Raw genomic sequence first — 22,136 nt, 5'->3', positions numbered from 1 at the left:
CTTTATCCGTGTCAGTGTACAATTGTCAAGAATTAGGAATTCTAAGGATATCGGGGCAGTTGCTGAGGCTGCTCCCTTGATATCCACACCTAAAAAGGTTTGTTAAGGGGACTATTACGGTACTAAGTAAATAATTCATAGAAGACTTTGTTATAAAAAAAAAAATTACAAATAATTTAATAAGAGCAAAAAAAAATTTGAATCCATCAAAACTTCCATATTGTTAAAATCATATACACCACAATTTCATAAACTACCGATGGGTGGCCCCGTAAGGTTTCTATTGAAGAGGGGTATAGAAACGTTTCCTCTACCGGTTTCGCAGCAAACCGCTTCTTCAGGAGGATAGTCTACAGAATAAATAAAAACATTTGCAAATAATCAAATAGCAGCGAATCATATAATGACATAACAAACATTTTTACAATAATTTAAATAGTGAGGGGGATCAGCTCACCCACAGAGGAGGAAGCAGTAGATCACAGGACCCATCGGTTTCCTCCCACGGCAGATGCGGAGGACTGCAAAGGACTCCCCAAACTTAAACAGATATATATGATATAAGAATTAAAGTGAGATGAGACATTAACCTATACACACCTAAAGAGCGATATATAGGTGGAAAGGGATGGAAAATAGACTGTGTGCATAGGGGCTATAAAAAGAGCCTATAAAAAGGAGGTGCTTAATTGTGCATCCTAAGGTGTCCTAAACATACAAGAAGTTACCAAAGAAATTAACCAAATTGGGAAGAAAAGGAAAAAGAAATAAAGAGTCTGTGGAAAAAGAGAAACCCCCACAAGGGATAGGGTGAAAAGGATATAAGTGGAACAAGTGTGAAAAAATGAAAGCCAAACATACCGTTTGGACTATATTATCCAGTGCACACCACCCATGTTAATAGAAGGAGATCGAACAGGGCAACACCATAGTAGCCAAAGAATACAAATGTATAGTGTGCAGGGCAGGTATCACCTACTATATATAAATATAATACACTCACCAAAGAGAGGCACTGGGAAGCATGTATGCACAGGTTGCTGTTGTGGAAGGACACCACAGGTGTATTGCAGGTTAGCACACCAGGTAATCATGATAATTTATATGGTAATTCATTAGCCAGGAAACAAATATGAACCTGGGCATTGATCACCATCTGTGGGGGTACACACAGAGCAATCACCTTAAGCACATATGAAAAAAGGCATAAAGTAAAATAAGACTAGGAGACCTAGGGTACTAGAGGTCCTAGTCATCGGGTACCAAAACAGCAATACACTAACCTGTATAAACATGTCCAACAACACAACCCGGCATGTGGAGTCCTGAAAACTGCTCAACAGTGGTCTAACACAGACCACTATTTAAGCCCTCAACCCTTCCGGCGTCAGCGCACGCCGCTAAACGGCGGCGTCTGACATCACGGGGGCCTGCCCGCCCGCACCGCACCGCGCGCTCGCACGGCCACGCACCATCGTGCACACGCGCGCGCTAATGCGCACGCATTGCGCATGTGCATGGACGTGCGTACAGTGCATGTGCGTGCCGGAGGGGCCCATGGACTAAAAGGTCCAGGCGCATCCAGCGCAAGAAGGATCCAAAATAAGGGACCCACCAGGGTGAGCGCACATCTGCCAGACAGGAGAACACAACAAAGGATCCAAGGAAAGACCCAAGCTTCCCCCTGGGTCAGTGTACAAGTCGTTGGGTATGAACCCTGGGAACCCCTAGACGTGGAGGAGCAGGCCAGGAGACGGTAACCGGTAAGCCCATTAAGTCAAGGCCGCCCTGCAACGGGTTATGGCCGCTACAAATATTATTTTATTATTTATTATTTTTCTAGTCTTTTTAGGAGCCCCGTTGGGGGGCTTTGGTAAGATATCAGGGATCTAAACAGGCCTCCGATGTTCCACCTTTGAGACTGACAAAGGAGATTCAGGACACAGCCCTCAATCTCTATCTATGCAGCCTCATCCTCTATTTATCTCTCATCTCTCTGTTTTCCTGTCATCCCTTCATTCTTCCTTTATTTACTTCTCATCCTTCTATTCTTCCTTTATTTACCTCTCATCCTTTTATCCTTCCTCTACAGTGGCGGCTGGTACTCAATATTTTGGGACGGGGGGGGGGGGGGGGTAGCAAACAAACCTGGCCCCCATGGGAGACTGGTGGTGGCAATCAGACACCCCCCTCTGCGTGAATCGAACCGTGGCAATAAGTGCCCCCCCCCCCCATGGAAGAGACGGTGGGCAATGATTGGTGGCCTTACCTTAGGAGGCGGATGCTGCTCCTCGCTCTAGCTGGCCAAGGGGAGAGCTGGGGCCGTTGCTTCTCCTCCTGGCTGAACAGGAAGTGAGTTCTGAGACCCCATTGGCTGGGAGTCCTAAGACTTCCAGCCAATGGGGTCTCAGGACAATGCTTCCTGATTGGCCAGGAGGAGAAGCAGAAAGACATTAGTATTAATTTGCTAATGACACACAAGTAGGGGGGCATTAATATTAATTTGCTAATGACACACAAGTAGGGGGGCTCGGGGCACAGAGCACTGTGCCCCAAGCCCACCCTTTTGTGAAGCCAATTAGAGCCTTAGGCTCTAATCATGTGTTTAAAAAAAAAAAAACCTTATTGAAATCTATCAGTCCGGTGCGCTGCATGTAGATTAGGGGCTGGGTGCATGGATTAGAGGGGTGATGCTCCTGCGCCTCTAATGGATGGGCCTCCACTGTTCCTCTATCTACCTCTCATCCTTTTATCCTTCCTATATCTACCTCTCATCCCTTTATCTTTCCTCTGTCTCCCTTTATCCTTCCCTCTATCCATCTCTCATCCTTTTATCTTCCCTCTACCTCGCCTCCCTTTATCCTTCCTTTATCTACCGCTCATCTTTTTCTCTTCCCTCTATCTACCTCTCATCCTTTTATTCTTTCTCTATCTATCTCTCATCCTTTTTATCTTTCCTCTATCTACCTCTCATCCTTTCATCCTTCCTTTATCTAACTCCCATCCCTTTATCCTTCTTTTATCTACCTCTCATGCCTTTATCCTTCCTCTATCCACCTCTCATCCATCTCTCTGTTTGCCTCTTCCCCTCTTTTTAGCTAGATCTCCTCTATATGTATCTCACATTCATTCTTTCTTCCAACTTACTCTGCCCTCTATCTCCCCTTATTGTTTTTGCCCATCCCCCCCCCTTCCTTTATTTAGCTCTCATCCTTTTATGTTCCCTTTATCTACCTCTCATCCTTTTATCTTCCCCTATCTACCTCTCATTCTTTTATTCTTTCTCTATCACCTCATCCTTTTATTTTCCCTCTACCTACCTCTTATCCTTTTATCTTTCCTCTATTTACCTCTCATCCTTTTATCTTCCCTCTACCTACCTCTCATCCTTTTATTCTTTCTCTATCACCTCATTCTTTTATTTTCCCTCTACCTACCTCTTATCCTTTTATCTTTCCTCTACCTACCTCTTATCCTTTTATCCTCCCCCTATCTACCTCTCATCCTTTTATCTTCCCTCTGCCTACCTCTCATCCTTTTATTCTTTCTCTATCACCTCATCCTTTTATTTTCCCTCTACCTACCTCTTATCCTTTTATCCTTCCTCTATCTACCTCTCATCCTTTTATCCTTCCCCAATCTACCTCTCATCCTTTTTTTTCTTTCTCTATCACCTCATCCTTTTCTCTTCCCTCTGCCTACCTCTTATCCTTTTATCTTCCCTCTACCTACCTCTCATCCTTTTATCTTCCCTCTGCCTACCTCTCATCCTTTTATCTTCCCTCTACCTACCTCTCATCCTTTTACCTTCCCTCTACCTACCTCTTATCCTTTTATCCTTCATCTATCTACCTCTCATCCTTTTATCCTTCCCCTATCTACCTCTCATCCTTTTTTTTTCTTTCTCTATCACCTCATCCTTTTATCTTTCCTCTACCTACCTCTCATCCTTTTATATTCCCTCTACCTACCTCTTATCCTTTTATCCTTCCTCTATCTACCCTCTCATCCTTTTATCCTCCCTTTATCTACATCTTATCCTTTTATCCTTCCTCGATCTTCCTCTCATCCTATTTTCTCTTCCTCCTCCACTCCTCTTGTCTCTTTCTCTCTCCTTCCTCCTCATCTCTCCTCTTCCGCCTCTCCTCCTTCTATCTCTTCTTGGGTTCTTTTCTTTCCATCCTTCCTCTCTGCCTGTGAGAAGGGGGGGGGGGGGGGGGGGGGGGTGCCGGAATAAATCTGCCATGGCAGCCAGCGAGCTCAGAGCACATTTTACCGCTGACATTATTTAAAGGCACACGCTGGGGAAATCAGCCAAGAGCCCACTGATAAAGTGACCTGTAATTTATATTATACAGATACATTTAGTTATGGTATAGCGAGCGGCTGTGACACGGAGGCCGGGTACAGACCTAGCTAGGAGCGCTCCATATGTCCTGAGATCGCTCGCTGGTCGCACTGTGTCTTATTTTTCTGTAGGATTTTTTTTTTTTTTTTTACTCAAAGAGTCTGTTGGTATTTTGTCGGTATATTTTGTGGCTATTTATTCAGAATTCTTGGCAATCGGGGATCTATATTCTGTCATGTAAAATTCTGCACACCCTAAATCTGTTAGTTGGGATGTTTGGGATCATTCCTCCCTCTATACAGTTCTCTTAACTGCTTCAGCCCCGGAAGATTTTACCCCCTTCCTGACCAGTGCACTTTTTGCGATTCGGCACTGCTTTAACTGACAATTGCGCAGTCGTGCGACCTGGCTCCCAAACAAAATTTGGGAGCCAAATAGAGCTTTCTTTTGGTGGTATTTGATCACCTCTGCGGTTTTTATTTTTTGTGCTATAAACAAAAAAAGAGCGACAATTTTTAAAAAAAACACAATATTTTTTACATTTTGCTATAATAAATATCAACCTAAAATATATATAAAAAAAAATTTTTTCCTCAATTTAGGTCGATACGTATTCTTCTACATATTTTTGGTTAAAAAAAATCGCAATAAGCGTTTGATTGGTTTGCGCAAAAGTTATATTTATTTTTTTTATTAATTTTTATTTTTTTTACTAGTAATGGCGGCGATCTGTGATTTTTATTGTGACTGCGACATTATGGCGAACACATCGGACATTTTTTACACATTTTTGGGACCATTGTCATTTGTACAGCAATCAGTGCTATACAAAAGCACTGATTCCTGTGTAAATGACACTGGCAGTGAAGGGGTTAACCACCAGGGGTCAGGGTAAGGGCCGGTTCACACAGGGGGCGACACGAGGCGACATGACTTGCCGTGCCGCGACCTGACAAGTCGCCCCCGTTCTGTACAATAGAACCGTTCTAAGAGGAGCGACTCGAGTCGCTCCGACTCAGAAAAAAGGTTCCTGTACTACTTTTGGGCGACCTCGGGGCGACTTGCATTGACTTCTATACAGAAGTCATTTGCAAGTCGCCGCTGAGGTCGCGGCGAGGCAAGTCGTGTCGCCTCGCATCGCCCCCTGTGTGAACCGGCCCTAAGGGTTAAGTGTGCCCTGGGACGTGTTTCTAACTGTGGGGGGGGGGTGTGGCTGTGTGTGACACGTCACTGATCCCTGCTCCCAATCACAGAGAGCAGTGATCAGTGACACTGTCACTAGGCAGAACGGGGGAGATGCTTGTTTACATTAGCATCTCCCCGCCCTTCCTCCTCGTGAGACAATCGCGGGTATCCCCACGGCGATCGCGTCCATGGGACCCGCGATCCGACTCACGAAGGTCCTGGCTGGCATGGTGGAAAATTTAAAGGGATATACGTGTACGCCCATTTGCCTGTCTATGCCATTCTGCCGATGTACATCGGCGTGGGCCGGTCGGGAACCGGTTAAGCAAATCATTTTTTGGGGAATCTGTTACAAAGTTTCTTATGTGGAGAAAACTATCATCTGGAGCATCATTTGTTGCTTGTTTTTTTTAGCTTTTTTAGCTTTTCCATTAGCTTTTATTTCTTTTTTTTAATTATTATTATTCATTCATTATTTTTTCTTGTTAGAGTGAGGGGTTAGAGTTAAAGTGATTGTAAATGATCACCTTGTAAAACAAACCATTCAGTTTAAAATAGGAATGAAAGTTTTAGTTTTTTTTGTATAAATATAAAAAAAATTATGAATACATTTTTTCCCGTTTTTTTATAAGTGATCCCATTCCTTCTGTTCTCAGCTGCATAAGAGCTGGGGGGGGGGGGGGGGGGGGCAGCAGAACACTGAGCTTCCCAGTGAATGGCTGTTCAGTTGGAGTGTGTCGGGACAATTCTGATAATTGGAGGAGAGCATACTGAGTTCCCAGCATAGTTAGAGAACTGACCACTCTATGCTCTCTTACTTGGTGTGGTCAGTTTTTAATAGGAAAGCAGAGGGAATGGCACAAGGGATTTCACACAAAGAAAACAATACAAACAGAACAAGATATTTTCTCATACAAGTACATGGTACAGCAGGCACATATCAGGAATATGAAGTATTGGGGGTAGCAAACACTTTAAGGTTAGGTTAGAATCAGTGTTAGGATTAGGGGTTGGGGTTAGGATTAGGATTAGGGTTATCTAATATTTATTTTCTTTTGTTGTGGTTAGGGTGTTAATACTGCTACTGCTACTACTACTAATTATTATTATTGTTATTATTATTATTATTCTTATTATAAGAAGAAGAATGATAATAATTGAGTAAATGTAAAATAAATACACAAATAAATAAAAATAATCATAAATAAATACAATAAATGAACAGTATATAAAATAAATTAATAAATAACCCCACACTTTTATAAATAAATAAAAAAAAAATACAAAAAAAAAGTAGTAATAAAATAATAAATAACTAAACACCATAACAATAAAAATAAATAAATATTTTTATAAATATTACTATTATTATTAATAGTATTTTTTTTGCGTTGGTTTGGATATTTATTTTTTATTTATTATTATTAGTGGTATTATTATTATTATTAATATTATTATTAATAAGTTATTAAATACATTTTTAAGATTATCGGTTAATTATTATTTATTTACATATTATTACACATTATTTGTTTATTTTTTGCTTATTATTTATTTATAATGATTTTTAGTTATTTGTGTATTTATTATTACAATTTAAAGAAACAAAAATTAATTTGAGCAGAAAATCGCAAAAAAAAACGCATGCCAAAACACGCACAAAAACACACAAATGTTGTGTTTCAATTAATTTCTATGGAACTGACAACACATCAAAAACACGCACATTTGAATAATTTGAGCTACAAAAAAAACTCCAGAACTTTTTTGAGCTTCAGGTGACCTGGAATGGAGATGTCAACCAACTCCATACAGAATAATTGTTTTTTTTTTCTCCTTCAGCGTTTTGGAGCTTCGAGCTGCAAAACATTGAGGTGTGAATGGGGCCAAAGACACCGTCCCGCAATTAGTAGCAGTGTTGTCAGCCCGCTGTGCAAGCTTCCTCCTATGCATACCTCCCAATTTTTCAGATGGGAATGAGGGACACCTATTAGCAAATCTATGTAGGAATAAGACACGCCCCCTGCTACACCCCCTTAAAGGAGAATTATACGAAAAAAGAGTTAAACCCACAAGTCCTTTTTTATTTACCAATAATATTCCTTTCTATTAGCTTGTAAAATTTACAAATGCAGCAATTTAGAAATTTGATGAAAGGTTTAGCACTGGGAAACACTTTTTGAAAGATAAAAAGTGCATTTTATATACAACTATATAGATCAGACCAAAATGAGGGACAAATGAGAAGGAATGAGGGACAGAGGGACATTGCTTCAAATCAGGGACAGTCACTTGAAATCAGGGACAGTTGGGTGCTATGCATCTATGGGGGGCAGCACTTCTCCCGGGCTTTGCCGGCGGCTTACCTTGTTCAGTGGCGGTGGCTTTCCCTTCCTCTGCTTTCCACAGGCATTGCGGCGGCTTCCGTTTCCTCCCTCCACCTCGGCGGCCAATTAGGACTCCTCTCTTTTTTTTTTGGCCAATCGGAAAATGGGTCTCAGACCTGCTTCTGATTGGCCGGATTGAGAATCAGTGTTTCAATAGCAAATATTCATTCACTGTTGTAACACCTGGGTGGGCTCCTGGCACAATGCTCTGCACCACCAGCCCCACCCTATTTTGAAGCCTATTAGAGCCTATGGCTATAATCAGATCCTTCAAAAAACACCCCCACCACTGTAATTCACGTGCCCGGCATCCCTAAAGTGGCCGGACGCATGAATAGGGGGTGGCGATGTCCTGTCAAAATAGCGGCCATGGATAGAGCATGGGGGTGGCGGCCATGGATGCGCCGGTGATGTCACTGTGTCAGGGCTGTGCTTAGCCCTTCCTTCTCTGAGCTGCCCGTTCAGCTGTCAGCTAATTGCCAGCTCCCCAGTTACTCACCTGTTGATGATATCCTGCTCGTCAGTCCTGCCTACTTAAGCCATCCAGTCCAGAGGTTCTCTGCCTTCACCTTGGTCAACATCACAGAAACTATCTTCTGCAATCCTGTTCAAGACTTGCTTTGCTGACATCCCTTCTGGCTCCAGATCCTGCTTGCTGTTCCACTACATTGATCCCTGACTTCTGGCTTGGCTGACTATCCGTTCCGATTACTGAACTTTTACTATGTTTTGACTACGTTCTTTTTACTTTTATTATTAAACAAGTGTGATTGTGATTTAACTGTCCTTCTGTCTCGGCCTGATGTCATGGTTTCTGACACACTGGCTGCATCAAGGGTGAATATATATACATATATATATATATATATATATATATATATATATATATATATATATGCATTTTAAATACAGGTAAGCCTTATTATAGGCTTACCCAATGTGGACTTTACAGCCGCTTTAAGGGAACTCCTGAAAATGTACCCAGGCAACAACTTGTAACCACTAGTTGGGTCTCCAACAATTGACTTTATACCAGCTGGAGCACCAACATACGTGACCGATCATGGTTGCCACCAGTCCATTCTTTTAGGCTACTTTAATCCAAGGCAGAATCCTGATGGCTGCAATCTTTCCCCGTCCTTCAAGAAGTAGACACTGTAAAAGTAATAAGCCTCCTCTATGTATCAATGGATTTATTGTATTCTATTTTGCCGTGCTGCGTTATTGAGCTGCATTTAATTACTAGAGAACAATAAAGTGCTAATAGGATTATTAATGTTGCCTATTTGAATGTGCGGCGAGCCTAATTGTACACCCAGCATCCTCCTCCCGTGCCCTCCACCAGTCCGGTGAATTTCTCTTCCTCTTGTATATACAAATTTTTCTCCTCTGTATTTATCTGAGCGAGTCTACGACCCCTGTCAAGATGTTATTGCTGGAATCCATTGGCCTTTCTCAATGTTCCCTAGAGGAAACCATTCAGCGGCTTCAAGGCATTACCCCCCTGCCGGAACATTTGTCTTCTTCTTCAAATAGACTTCGCCGTGCCAGTAATTTATACTCCGCCGGTCGTAGAAAAATCCATTGCGGAACTTTCTACCCCTGTCTCCTTTCCAAAAAAACGTACACACCGAACCGCGTTCCCCGTGCATAAACATATGCTCGACGTCCTTTTTACTGTCACCCAGAGTGCTGTATATCAGGCGCGCCGACTGGATCTGCTGGCACGAAAATGATGGCTAAAGAGTGATTTTTAATTTCTCTTTCAGTGTGAATTTATCATGCTAGTTGCATCAATTTTACTCCGCCGATGGCAGCTTCGCAGACAAGAAATGATTATATGGCTCGCTAATGAGCGGAAAGTCCCTTAACCCTGTATATTGCTCTGCGCCCGATTGAGCTATTGCTTTATGATACCGGTTTTTGGGATCGGTTGTTTAGGACCGGTGATTCCTGAGGTCTGCATTTTTTTCCTATGTATTTAAATTATATTTTACCACTTGCCTACTGGGCACTTTCACCCCCTTCCTGCCCAGGCCAATTTTCAGCTTTCAGCGCTGTTGCACATTAATGGACAATTGCGCGGTCATGCAACACTGTAACCAAACAAGATTGTTATCATATTTTTGAGACGGATAGAGCTTTCTTTTGGTGGTATTTAATTCACCACTTTTTTTATTTTTATTGTTTGTTAAACAATTGAAAAAAGACAGAACATTTAAAAAAGAAAAGAAAAGTTTTTCTTAGTTTCTGTTGTAATATTTTGTAAATAATTTTTTTTCTCCTTCACTGATGTGTGCTGATGAGGCTGCACTGATGGGCACTTATAGGTACTTATGAGTAGGCACTAATATGCAGTACTGATGGGCACTGATGAGTTGGCACTGATTGGTACTGATGAGGAGGCACTAATATGCAGCATTGATGGGCACTGATAGGTGGTGTTGATAGGCAGAACTGATGGCCACAGATAGGTGGCACTGTTGGATGGCACTGATAGTTGTCACTGGTGGGCACTGAAAGGCATTACTGGTGGGCACAGATTGGCTGCACTGATGGGCACAGATGAGGCTTCACTGATGGGCACTCATGAGGCTGCACTGATGAGGCGGCACTTATAAGTACTGATGAGGAGGCACTAATATGCAGCACTGATAGGTGGCACTGATAGGCAGCACTGTTGGATGGCACTGATGGGCACTGAAAGGCCCTACTGGTGGGCACGGATTGGCTGCACTGATGGCCACTGATAGACTGCACTGATGGGCACTGATGAGGCTGCACTGATGGGCATTGGTGAGGCTGCACTGATGGGTACTGATGTGGAGGCACTAATATGCAGCACTGATGGGTACTGATGTGGAGGTACTAAAAGGCAGCACTGATGGGCACTGATAGGTGGCACTGTTGGATGGAACTGATAGTTGGCACTGATGGGCACTGAAAGGGATTACTGGTGGGCACTGATTGACAGCACTGCTGGGCACTGTCAGGGCCTGATTGTCAGCGCAGATGTCCGTGCTGAGGAATGCTGCTCACCAGCTCTCAGCACTGTCAGCGTGAGGAGAGGAATGCCGATAACCTGTTTACACTGTAATCAGCTGTGATTAGACACAGTTGTTCACATGCTAAAGAGCCTACCTCCCAGAGACACGGCGCACCACAGATTGTTGTCCCCTGCACCAAGAATGGGACGAAGTTCTCCCAGAAAGAGGGTGCTCCTACCCTGGTTGAGAATTGCTGGCTTAACCTGTCATCCTGAATCTGTTTCTAGAAGTAAATTTGGTATCTACTTACCTGACACATTGACACCCGCAGCAGATCGCATGGACGCCATGCAATTGCTTAGAATGTGATGCGGGGAAACGTAGAGAGTCTTGTGCGTTTCCTACATCACGTTAGTATGATCCAAGACTGAACAGATATACATATCGGATATGTTTTATAACAGAAAGTAGAAAATAGCGGAAATTTTAAAATGTTCGGTCTTTTTTTCATTTTTTTTCCCCAAAAAATAAAGAACCCAGTGATGATCAAATACCACCAAAAGAAATCTCTGTTGTGGGAAAAAAATAATATAGATTTCATTTGGGTACAGTGTTACATGACCATGCAAATACCAGTTAAAGTGGAGTTCCACCCAAAAGTGGAACTTCCGCTTTAAGCACTCCTCCGCCCCCTTACATGCCACATTTGGCATGTCATTTCTTTTGGACTTGGACTTTTGGACTTTGGACTTCCTGCTTCCACCTACGGGCCGCCTAGGCGACTCCTCTTCTCCCCCTAGGTGGCCCCTCCTTCTCGACAATCTTCTGGGACATGTGACCAGGGCTTGAGTCCTGCGGGAACAGTGCTGAGTGACAAGAGAGAGAACCTATTACAGACAGGTGCTTCCTGCGCAACTCTGCATAAATCTCATTCGGCACGGGCGGCTCTAGTCCTGCAAAGGGAACGGCGTTTCCGCTGTGAAAAAAGTGCAGGGACGCCGTTCCCTTTGCAGGACTAGAGCCACCCGTGCCGAATGAGATTTATGCAGAGTTGCGCAGGAAGCACCTGTCTGTAATAGGTTCTCTCTCTTGTCACTCAGCGCTGTTCGCTCCCCGGCGGCCCCTCCTCTCTTCTCGTCTATCCCCATTGGCTTGTGATATCATCTGGGATAGACGAGAAGAGAGGAGGGGCCGCCGGGGAGCGAACAGCGCTGAGTGACAAGAGAGAGAACCTATGACAGACAGGCGCTGCGTGATATGAGAGAGAGAACTTATTACAGACAGGCGCTTCCTGCGCTACTCTGCATACTGGCAAGTAAGATCCCCTAATGTGCCCTGTAATGTGCCCCCTGATATGCCCTGATGTGCTATGTGCCCCATAATGTGCCCTGATGTGCTATGTGCCCCATGCCCTGATGTGCTATGTGCCCTGTGCCCTGATGTGCTATGTGCCCTGTGCCCTGATGTGCCATGTGCCCTGTGCCCTGATGTGCCCTGTGCCCTTATGTGCTATGTGCCCTGATGTGCTATGTGCCCCGTAATGTGCCCTGATTTGCCCCATAATGTGTCATAATGTACCCCGATGTGCCATGTGCCCTGTGCCCTGATGTGCCATGTGCCCTAATGTGCCCCATGCCCTGATGTGCTATGTGCCCTGTGTCCTGATGTGCTATGTGCCCCATAATATGCCCTGATGTGCTATGTGCCCATAATGTGCCCTGATATGCCCCGTGCCCTGATGTGCCATGTGCCTTGATGTGCTATGTGCCCTAATGTGCCATGTGGCCTGATGGGCCCCACACCCTTATGTGTCCTGTGCCCTGATGTGCCCCATGCCCTGATGTGCTACGTGCCCCATAATGTGCCCTGATGTGTCCCATAATGTGCCCTGATGTGCCATAATGTGCCATAATGTGCCCCGTGCCATGTGCCCTAATGTGCCCCATGCCCTGATGGGCTATGTGCCCCATAATGGTCCCTGATGTGCTATGTGCCCGAATGTGCCCCATGATGTGCCATAATGTGCCTTGATGTGCCCCGAGCCCTGATGTGCCCCATGCCCTGATGTGCTATGTGCCTCGTGCCCTCATGTGCCCCATGCCCTTATGTGCCCCATAATGTGCCATAATGTGCTCTGATGTGCCATGTGCCCCGTGCCCTGATGTGCTATGTGCCCCATGCCCTGAGGTGCCCCATGCCCTGATGTGCCCCAATGTCCAATTTTTTTTTTTTTTTGGTGGGGGAGTGGATCTTGGGTGGGAGTTCCCACACTTTTTTCCCCAGGACTTGACCCCTGCATGTGACAATCTTCTGGGAATTTTAATAAACAAAAAAAAAGCCTGGAACTCTGCTTTAAAGTAGCATAGTGCTGAATATCAAAAAATGGCCTGGTCGTGAAGGGGGTAAAACCTTCCAGAATTCAAGTGGTTTAAAAACGAAAACAGGAGTAAGTGATTAATACAAGGATCCCAGATTGAACATCTTAATAAATAAAAAAATAAAATGGAGCAAAAACTGAATACATAATCATGGCTGAGGTTTGATTTATTATTGTACTATTAGATTACTTTGAGATTGTGTGCGACTCCGTGCTCATCAGGCCGCCAATTCTGATAATAGAAAGTTGAATTCCAGGCAGATATAACAGACGCAGTTTAATGCAGCTCTGTATTCATAAATGTATCATTAGAGCTGAAGTTTAGGTATGTTTATCAGAGGCGAAAGTAGAATCTTCAGGGCCCCAGTGCAGCAAACCATGAAGGGCCCCCCACCAGGGGCATTGCTATGTCTACAAAAGTTCTGGGGCTAGAGCCCATAGCAGTGTAGAAAGTAAAGTCATACGCTTGGGTGGGCACACACATGTATAAAATATACATGTGTATGTGTGTGTATATATATATATATATATATATATATATATATATATATATATATATATATATACTGTGTAGTGGCCATAACCCTTTGTAGGACGGCCTTAACTTTATGGGCTTACCCGGTTACCTTCGCTTGGCTTGTTCTTCCACATCTAGGGGTTCCCAGGGTTGATATCCAACAACTTGGACGCTGACACCAATAAAGTCCTTTTGGAAGGTTTTATTTTGCAGGGGTAACATCCAACAACACAGTCTCATATAGGAACAGAGGGCAAGGGTGAAGAACTCAGGTACCTTGGACTGCAGACATAACAAAGTCTCTAATTCCACCCAGGGAGTAGCCACTCACAGCTGGGCACTTCAAGGCTGAACAAATCTCGGGCCAGAGATTATGGCAGTCAGCACTTTGATTCAGAACTTGTAAAACCTCTGACCTTAAACAAGTTGTAACTGAAAGCGAACAGGAACCTTTTTTTGGAACGTTCTCTGTCTCCTTGATAGTACTGGAAAAAGCGTGGATTCTTCAATGTCCTTCTCAACTCAGTAACAGGCACTTCTGCCAGCTTGTTGGCCCTTCTCCGAAGAGTCCTCCACCGGTCAACTTCACGAGCTACGGTGCCCCTCCAAGCTGAGAGCACACCCGGACACCTTGAATCCTCCCTCAGTTACTGCGCCTCGGACCAGCCGGTTCCGAGACTCGGGAACAGACGGATCCTCACCCCAGACCAGGCGGGTCTATTGGGGGGTAACCAACAGAAGCATGTTGAGGGATGTCGAACACCCCGTGACAGGGACCCCTCGCGGGACTACCCCGGTCCAGGAAACAAGAACAGACCGCTCCGGCCTCACAAACTCCTACTGAACACATGACTTCAACATCTTAAGTACCCCACCCCAGACTCCTCAGCGGGGCCCGGCACACCCACTGATTGGCTCCGAGGAAGCTGATACCCAAAACGTCCAACCAGGCCTGGTTCTGGCCTGTCATGTGCACCTCACTGTACACATGACCAGGCAGAACTTCTAACACGGCCCAGCCAAACTGATGTCAAAGTTAACCTACATAATTAACCCTCAGCACCCCTTTACCGTTCTGAGGCAAAAACTAAATTTACACATGAATGACACTTTGTCCAAAATGTCATCCGCTACATATATATATATATATATATATATATATATATGTGTGTGTATAAAAAATTGTTACATATCTGAGTGCAGTTCCCCCTTACATCAGGGTCCCCAGAGAGCCCCTCCTTGCATCAGGGTCCCCAGAGAGCCTCCCTTACATCGGGGTCCCCAGAGAGCCCTCCCTTACATCGGGGTCCCCAGAGAGCCCTTCCTTACATCAGGGTCCCCAGAGAGCCCCTCCTTACATCAGGGTCCACAGAGAGCCTCCCCCTACATCAGGGTCCCCAGAGCCCCCTCATTACACGAGGGTCCGCAGAGAGCCTCTCCCTTACCTCAGGGTCCCCAGAAAGCCCCCTCCTTACATCAGGGTCCCCAAAGAGCCTCCCTCCTTAAATCAGGGTAAAGCAGATCGGTGGCTCTCCCTGTCAGAGGGGGGGGGGGGGTCTCTGCTGATAATCAGCACATTTATTATCATCACAGCACCCATCAAAAGGTGCCAATCAGTGCCCAACACCTGCCAGCCTGTCCCCATAATAAATGCCTGCCAGCTCATCGCGTGCTCGGCGGTCCAGGCCTCCAGAGAGCTTCAGTCCTGACAGGACCCCTCTGGTTCAGCGCCGCAATGGGAGCCCACCTTCGGACCCTTCAGCCCCCCCCCCCCACCAAGCGCACGCTAGCTTTGGGGGATGGGTACTCACCAGCCTGTTTCGCCGGTTCCATCCTCCACCATCAGGATTCTTGACCGGGCGCCTGTTGTGGCAGGTGATGTTGAGGTCAGAGCGACAGCTCAGCGGGTGAGAGTGATGTCAGCGGGCTCCGGCCTGTCCCCGGGTTCAACCAGTGGCCCTTCTCTGAGGATGGAGGAGCGGCGTGGGAGAGAGGTCACGTCTGCCCTGGAAGGATGGAAGATGGCGACGCGCACCTCCGGGTCAAGGTCGGGGCCTTGGAGAGCGGTGACTGATGGGACGCGCGATGATGACTCTCCGTGTGTGGCGGGGCGTGCAAGTGTAAGGCTTTACACTTGCGTCGCTGTAGCGTTTTGGGGTCCTTGACGGAGGTCTAAATCTGGTCATTGGGTAAACGGTGGGGAACCACCTGAGGTATGGTATCCTCGAGTGGGAACGGTTCTCTGCGTAGACACTGGGTATTTTTAAGAACCTGGGTAGCTGAGGTCAGTTGGGTTTAGGCCCTGATTCAGTAGGTTGCGGCTGGGATTACAACTCAGCTAGCTGGTGCCTGAGACATAAAAATGTTATATATATATATATATATATATATATATATATATATATATATATATATATATATGGTACCGCCAAGGATCTCAAAATCAATATATCTGCATTAAGTCAGTTCTTATTATGTTAGTTATGTGAAATAAAGTTTTTGTTAATTAAAAGGTCGATTTCGGCCATTTAACCCCACCCCATGTGTTGTGTAGCTCTTATATAAGTAAGGGCGTGGCTTTGGTTACAATGAGTGAGTAATTGGTCAGTGGGTTGGTTAGCGCTTAGCTACCCTAGTCATGTTTGACTAGGGCACCATTCTTCCAGAGGCGCATTTGTGAGGTCAGGCACTGATATTGGACAAGAAGGCACAGTGGTGTAGTGGTTAGCACTCTCACCTAGCAGTAAAAAGGGTCGCTGGTTCGAATCCTCCCAACCATGACACTACCTGCTTGGAGTTTGTATGTTCTCCCTCTGCCTGTGTGGGGTACTCCAGTTTCCTCCCACACTCCAAAGACGTGCTGGTAGGTTAATTAGCTTCTGTCCAAAATTGGCACTAATATATGAATGGGGACCTTGGCTTGTGGGTTCCTTGAGGGTAGGGACCAATGTGAGTGTACAGGGATAGGGACAATTGTAGGCACTCAGGTTGAACTGGATGGACTGGTGTCTTTATTCAGCCTTACTAAGCATGTAAGGCCTAGCTCCCAGTCTCTGTTTTAATTCATCCCAAAGGTGTTCAATTGAGTTGAGGTCAGGACCCAGTCAAGTTCCTCCACCCCAAACTTGCTCATCCATGTTTTTATGGACCTTGCTTCTGCCATCCACAAACTGTTCCCACAAAGTTGGGAACATGAAATTGTCTAAAATGTCTTGGTATGCTGACGCCTTAAGAGTTCCCTTCACTGGAACTAAGGGGCCGAGCCCAACCCCTGAAAAACAACCCCACACCATAATCCCCCCTCCACCAAATGATTTGGACTGGTGCACAATGCAAGGTCCATAATGACATAGATGAGTGAGTTTGGGGTGGAGGAACTTGACTGGCCTGCAACCCGATAAAACACCTTTGGGATGAATTAAAGCGGAGACCGCAAACCAGGCCTTCTCATCCAACATCAGAAGAGTTGAAGCTGGTTATAGCTGCAAAGGGTCAGCATGGCCAACTCAATATCGAACCCTACGGACTAAGACTGGGATGCCATTAAAGTTCATGTAAAGACAGGTGTCCCAATACTTTCGACAATATAGTTTATCTACGATTTATACATTTTATATGTATTTATCTGTTTATTTCGAGTTCAGCTTTTATAAATAAGGCAATATGGCTTCCTGGCCACTCTCTGCTACGGCGGCCCATCCCGTAGGTGAACGCTGCGCCTTTCCAAGGTCAACGCTTCCTTCCTTCTGCTTAATATTCCATATTTTAGAAGACAGCGAAGGAATTCAAGCTCATCTCTCGTTCTCATCTAAAATTCCAACCTTCTCTGCTCCACCCACCTCCAACCACCCCCCCCCCTTTTTTTTTTTTTTTTTTTTACTCTTACTGGCTTATTTGTAGCGCGCCTTATCCCATCCATGCCGAACGATTTTGCTTTGCAAACAGCTCTGTCATCTGGAATCCCCCGGCTCATATGTCACCGACCTGCTCTGCATTAGGAAATATTACCTGCTCCTCATTTCCATTTTGATGCGTTGTCCCTCGCTTGCCCTGCGCTTTGCATGACAAATTCCCCTACCCCCCCCCCCCCCCCCCTTTTTCTGCTAGACAGATGATTTTGGCAGATTATTTACTATTAAAAGGCGCAAACGGCGATGCCTAATGTGAAATAAAAAAATTTAAAAAAGAAGATTTACACTATTAGCATTTTCCCTGCGATCCTGGAACTCTGTCCCCGCTGCTATTGCAGTCTTCTTCCTATCTATAAGACTGTAGGCGATGTTTAAAAACCTGTTCCAATTATTTTTTCTTCTTGAAATTAAATGCTTTGTGGATTTTCTAGCGTGTTTAAAATGTAACAAGCTTCAATTTTTTTTTTTTTTTTTAAGGTTGGATGTGTTGGTTGCAGTGCAGTATAGCCAGGTATGTACACTATATTACCAAATGTATTGGGACACCTGCCTTTACACACACATGAACTTTAATGGCTCCCCAGTCTTAGTCCGGTAGGGTTCAATATTGAGTTGGCTCACCCTTTGCAGCTATAACAGCTTCAACTCTTCTTTGGAAGGCCGTCCACAAGGTTTAGGAGCGTGTCTATGGGAATGTTTGACCATTCTTCTAGAAGCGCATTTGTGAGGTCAGGCACTGATGTTGGACCAGAAGGCCTGGCTCGCAGTCTCCACTCTAATTCATCCCAAAGGTGTTCTATCGGTTTGAGGTCAGGACTCTGTGCAGGCCAGTCAAGTTCCTCCACCCTAAACTCGCTCATCCAGGTCTTTATGGACCTTGCTTTGTGCACTGGTCCAAATCATTTGTTTTTTGGGGTGGGGGTTGATTTTAATGGGTTGGGCTTGGCCCCTTAGTTCCAGTGAAGGGAACTCTTAAAGCTGCTGACTTTTAATAAATGGACACTCACCTGTCCCAGGGTCCAGCGATGTCGGCAGCAGATGACCAGCAATCGCTCGTCTCTCTGCTGCCCACGCCGCCATCCTCTGTCAGGGAATCGGGAAGTGAAGCAATGCGGCTTCACTGTCCGGTTCCCTACTGAGCATGCGCGAGTCGCACTGCGCGTCTCTGCTGGTCCCCGTTGTGTCCTGGGGGGGGGCGGTGTTGGGATGGGGGCATCTGCGGCTAGCTTGTCCCGGAAGTGGGTGCGGATATCTGGATTATCCAGGTATCTGCACCCCCCCTCCCCCCTGAAAGGTGCCAATTGTGGCACCGGAGGGGGGGGGGGGGGGGGGGAGGGAGGGATCAGATGAGCGGACCTTCCACTTGAGGGTGGAGGTCCGCTTTAAGGTTTCAGCATACCAAGACATCTTGGACAACTTTGTGGGAACTGTTTGGGGACGGACCCTTCCTGTTCCAACATGACTGCGCACCAGTGCACAAAGCAAGGTTATATATTTATTAATTCATTTTTTTCTATGGTACATGTCCCACCGGGGCAGTGCTCAGCCCCTCGTCCGATTTTCCTAACAGTCGCTTGAGTATTAGCCTGGAAAACAACCGTAATTGTTTTTTTCTTTTAACAAACTGCTCTCATTGACTTCAATGGATTTCTGATTCAGTGCCTTTTGTCACGTTCTGCCCACCTGCCTCGAATCAAACTCGGGCACGTTTGGCTCATCCCTATCTGTTAATAGAGATATAATGGTATAGTAATCTTCTTACATCCTGACAATATACAAAGAACTGGAACATAATCCTCTGCAAATAAACATTTTTAGTGCAGAATAGAGTTATATACTGGTTATATAATACAGTTATAATTCTAGTTACCAGTAAAATATAAAACTTTTACAATCGTTATTAGACATACCTCCCAACTGTCCCTCTTTTCTCCTCATTTGACCCTCATTTTGGTCTGATCTAAATAGCTTTATATAAAATGCACTTTTTATCATTCAAAAAGTGTTTCCCAGTGCGAAACCTTTCATCCGATTTCTAAATTGCTGCATTTCTACATTTTAAAAGCCAATATAAAGGAATAGTAGTGGTAAAAAAAAAAAACACTTGTGGGTTTAACCACATGGCGTCCGCGCTATAGCCGAAAGCTACAGAGCAGACTCCATTTGCCGGGAGGGCGTCCTTGGACGTCCTTCTGTGCTCAAGCGCGCTCTGTGATCAGCGAGTCTATGAGACTTGGCTGATCACAGATCGGAGTAAGGCGTCGATCCCGACCCTTACCGTGTGATCAGCTGTCAGCCAATGACAGATGATCATGTGATGTAAACAAAGCCGATAATCGTAAAAAAAAAAAAAAGCCGATCTCCATCGGGACAGTACCACCAGTGCCCACCAGTGCCACCTACCAGTGCCCACCAGCACCACCCATCAGTGCCCACAGTGTCACCTCACAGTGCCACCTATCAGTGCCCTCAGTGCCACCTCACAGTGCCACCCATCAGTGCCCGTAGTGCCACCTATCAGTGCCCACAGTGCCACCTATCAGTGCCCACAGTGCCGCCTATAAATTAACCAGTGCGTCATTACCAGTGCTCCCTATCAATACCACCTACCAGTGCCCATCAGTGCCACCTACCAGTGCCCATCAGTGCCACCTATCATTGCCCGTTCCCATCAGTGCCATCTGTCAGTGCCACCCATCATCCGTCAGAGGCTCTTTACTGAGAACGGTGTAGTGGTGTATCAGGCTGACACCATCAATCGCCCCACAGGCATGCAAGCATCATATGACGTCCACTCAGAACGAGAGCTGTGCCACCCAGCTGTCATTTGACAGCCTACGGGTGGAAAGCAGTTAAAAGCCTTTATAGGTTATCAGTGTAAAGTTTCCATGACATGGCGCTAGAATTATTGCTCTCATTCTGATGTTTGTGGTGATACCTCACTGTGTGGTGCAATTACTGTTGACATAAGTGTGCAGGACTTACGTGCATGTTTACATTTGTGTGTTGGGGCTTTTACATTTTTCTTTGACTTTTTTGTATTTATTTTACTACAATTTTCTTTTACCATTTTTTAATGTTACTGCTATCACAAGGGGCCTAACAAGCCCCCTATGTGATAACATTGGGCAGGAGACAGGTACTTTTACGTTTTTCTTTTATTATTTTCATTTATTTTATTAGAATTACCTTCTTTTTTTTTCATTTTATTGCTATCACAATCCCCCTATGTGATAGCATTGGGTAGGAGTTAGTAACTTTTTATATAGGCATCAGGGGTCTATTAGTCCCCCAATGTCTCCCATGCCCCCCCCCCCATGCAGCTAATCAAGCACAGATTGTGCTTGATTAGCTGCATCCTTGGCTACAGTAGCCAAAGAATGACAGCTCTGAGACCACAAGCGAAATCAACATTGCTTCCAGGTTCATTAGTCATGCAGGGGATTGGGAAACGATATGGAGAAAAATAAGAACTGGCGGCACTTCCAGGAACTGTAAACGCTTCCTTATTTTAAATCCATAAAAACAGCGATGTGACACACAAACATCATTGTTTTCATGGATTTAAAAGAAAGAAGTGTTTACAAATCCTGGAAATGCCGCCAGCATTTCTTTTTCTCCATATGTTTTTCTGGCCATGGACCAGGCAGGCACCCGGGTCTACATAGCAGCTAAGGATCTCCACTGGCTGCCTTGGAGTGATGTCACTCCACACAGTTTTGGATCTGGAAATGAATGTTCCTCAATCTCCTATGTATCTACCTATTTCAACTATTTACTGCAGTCCCTGGTTCTCTGGAGGAATGGGAGAGCCCAGGAACTACCATGGTGCTACTTACAATGGTTGGAGGCCGAGTTGGCAAGAGGGTTTCCCTTGAGGCTGGTCTGAGCACTGAATCTGATGACAGAGGTACAAGGCTCAAAGAAGCACAAGTGCTGGTAGCTTGGTAGCAGGCGATTGCCATGGACAGAGACGTAGTCAAGGCAAGCAGGGTCATACACGGTGAGGCAGCAGCCTGGGCAGGACACAGGCAGAGCAAGGTCAGTACCAGGCAGAAGACCAGTACCAGGGAAGCAGGCAGATCAAGGCCCAGTAGCAGGCCAAGGTCAGTACCAAGGAAGAAGGCAGAGGAAGATGCAGGAGCAGGCCGACGCCAGTACCAGGGAAGCAGGCAGATCAAGGCCCAGTAGCAGGCCAAGGTCAGTACCAAGGAAGAAGGCAGAGGAAGATGCAGGAGCAGGCCGACGCCAGTACCAGGGAAGCAGGCAGATCAAGGCCCAGTAGCAGGCCAAGGTCAGTACCAGGGAAGTAGGCAGAGGAAGATGCAGGAGCAGGCCGACGCCAGTACCAGGGAAGAAGGCAGATCAAGACCCAGTAGCAGGCCAAGGTCAGTACCAGGGAAGTAGGCAGCAGAGGAAGGTCC

The sequence above is a fragment of the Lithobates pipiens genome, unplaced genomic scaffold (assembly GCF_037356315.1).
Source record: "Lithobates pipiens isolate NorthernLeopardFrog02 unplaced genomic scaffold, aLitPip1_a1.2 Scaffold_22, whole genome shotgun sequence".
In the NCBI taxonomy this organism is placed as follows: domain Eukaryota; kingdom Metazoa; phylum Chordata; class Amphibia; order Anura; family Ranidae; genus Lithobates; species Lithobates pipiens.
This window is presented reverse-complemented; position numbering follows the sequence as displayed.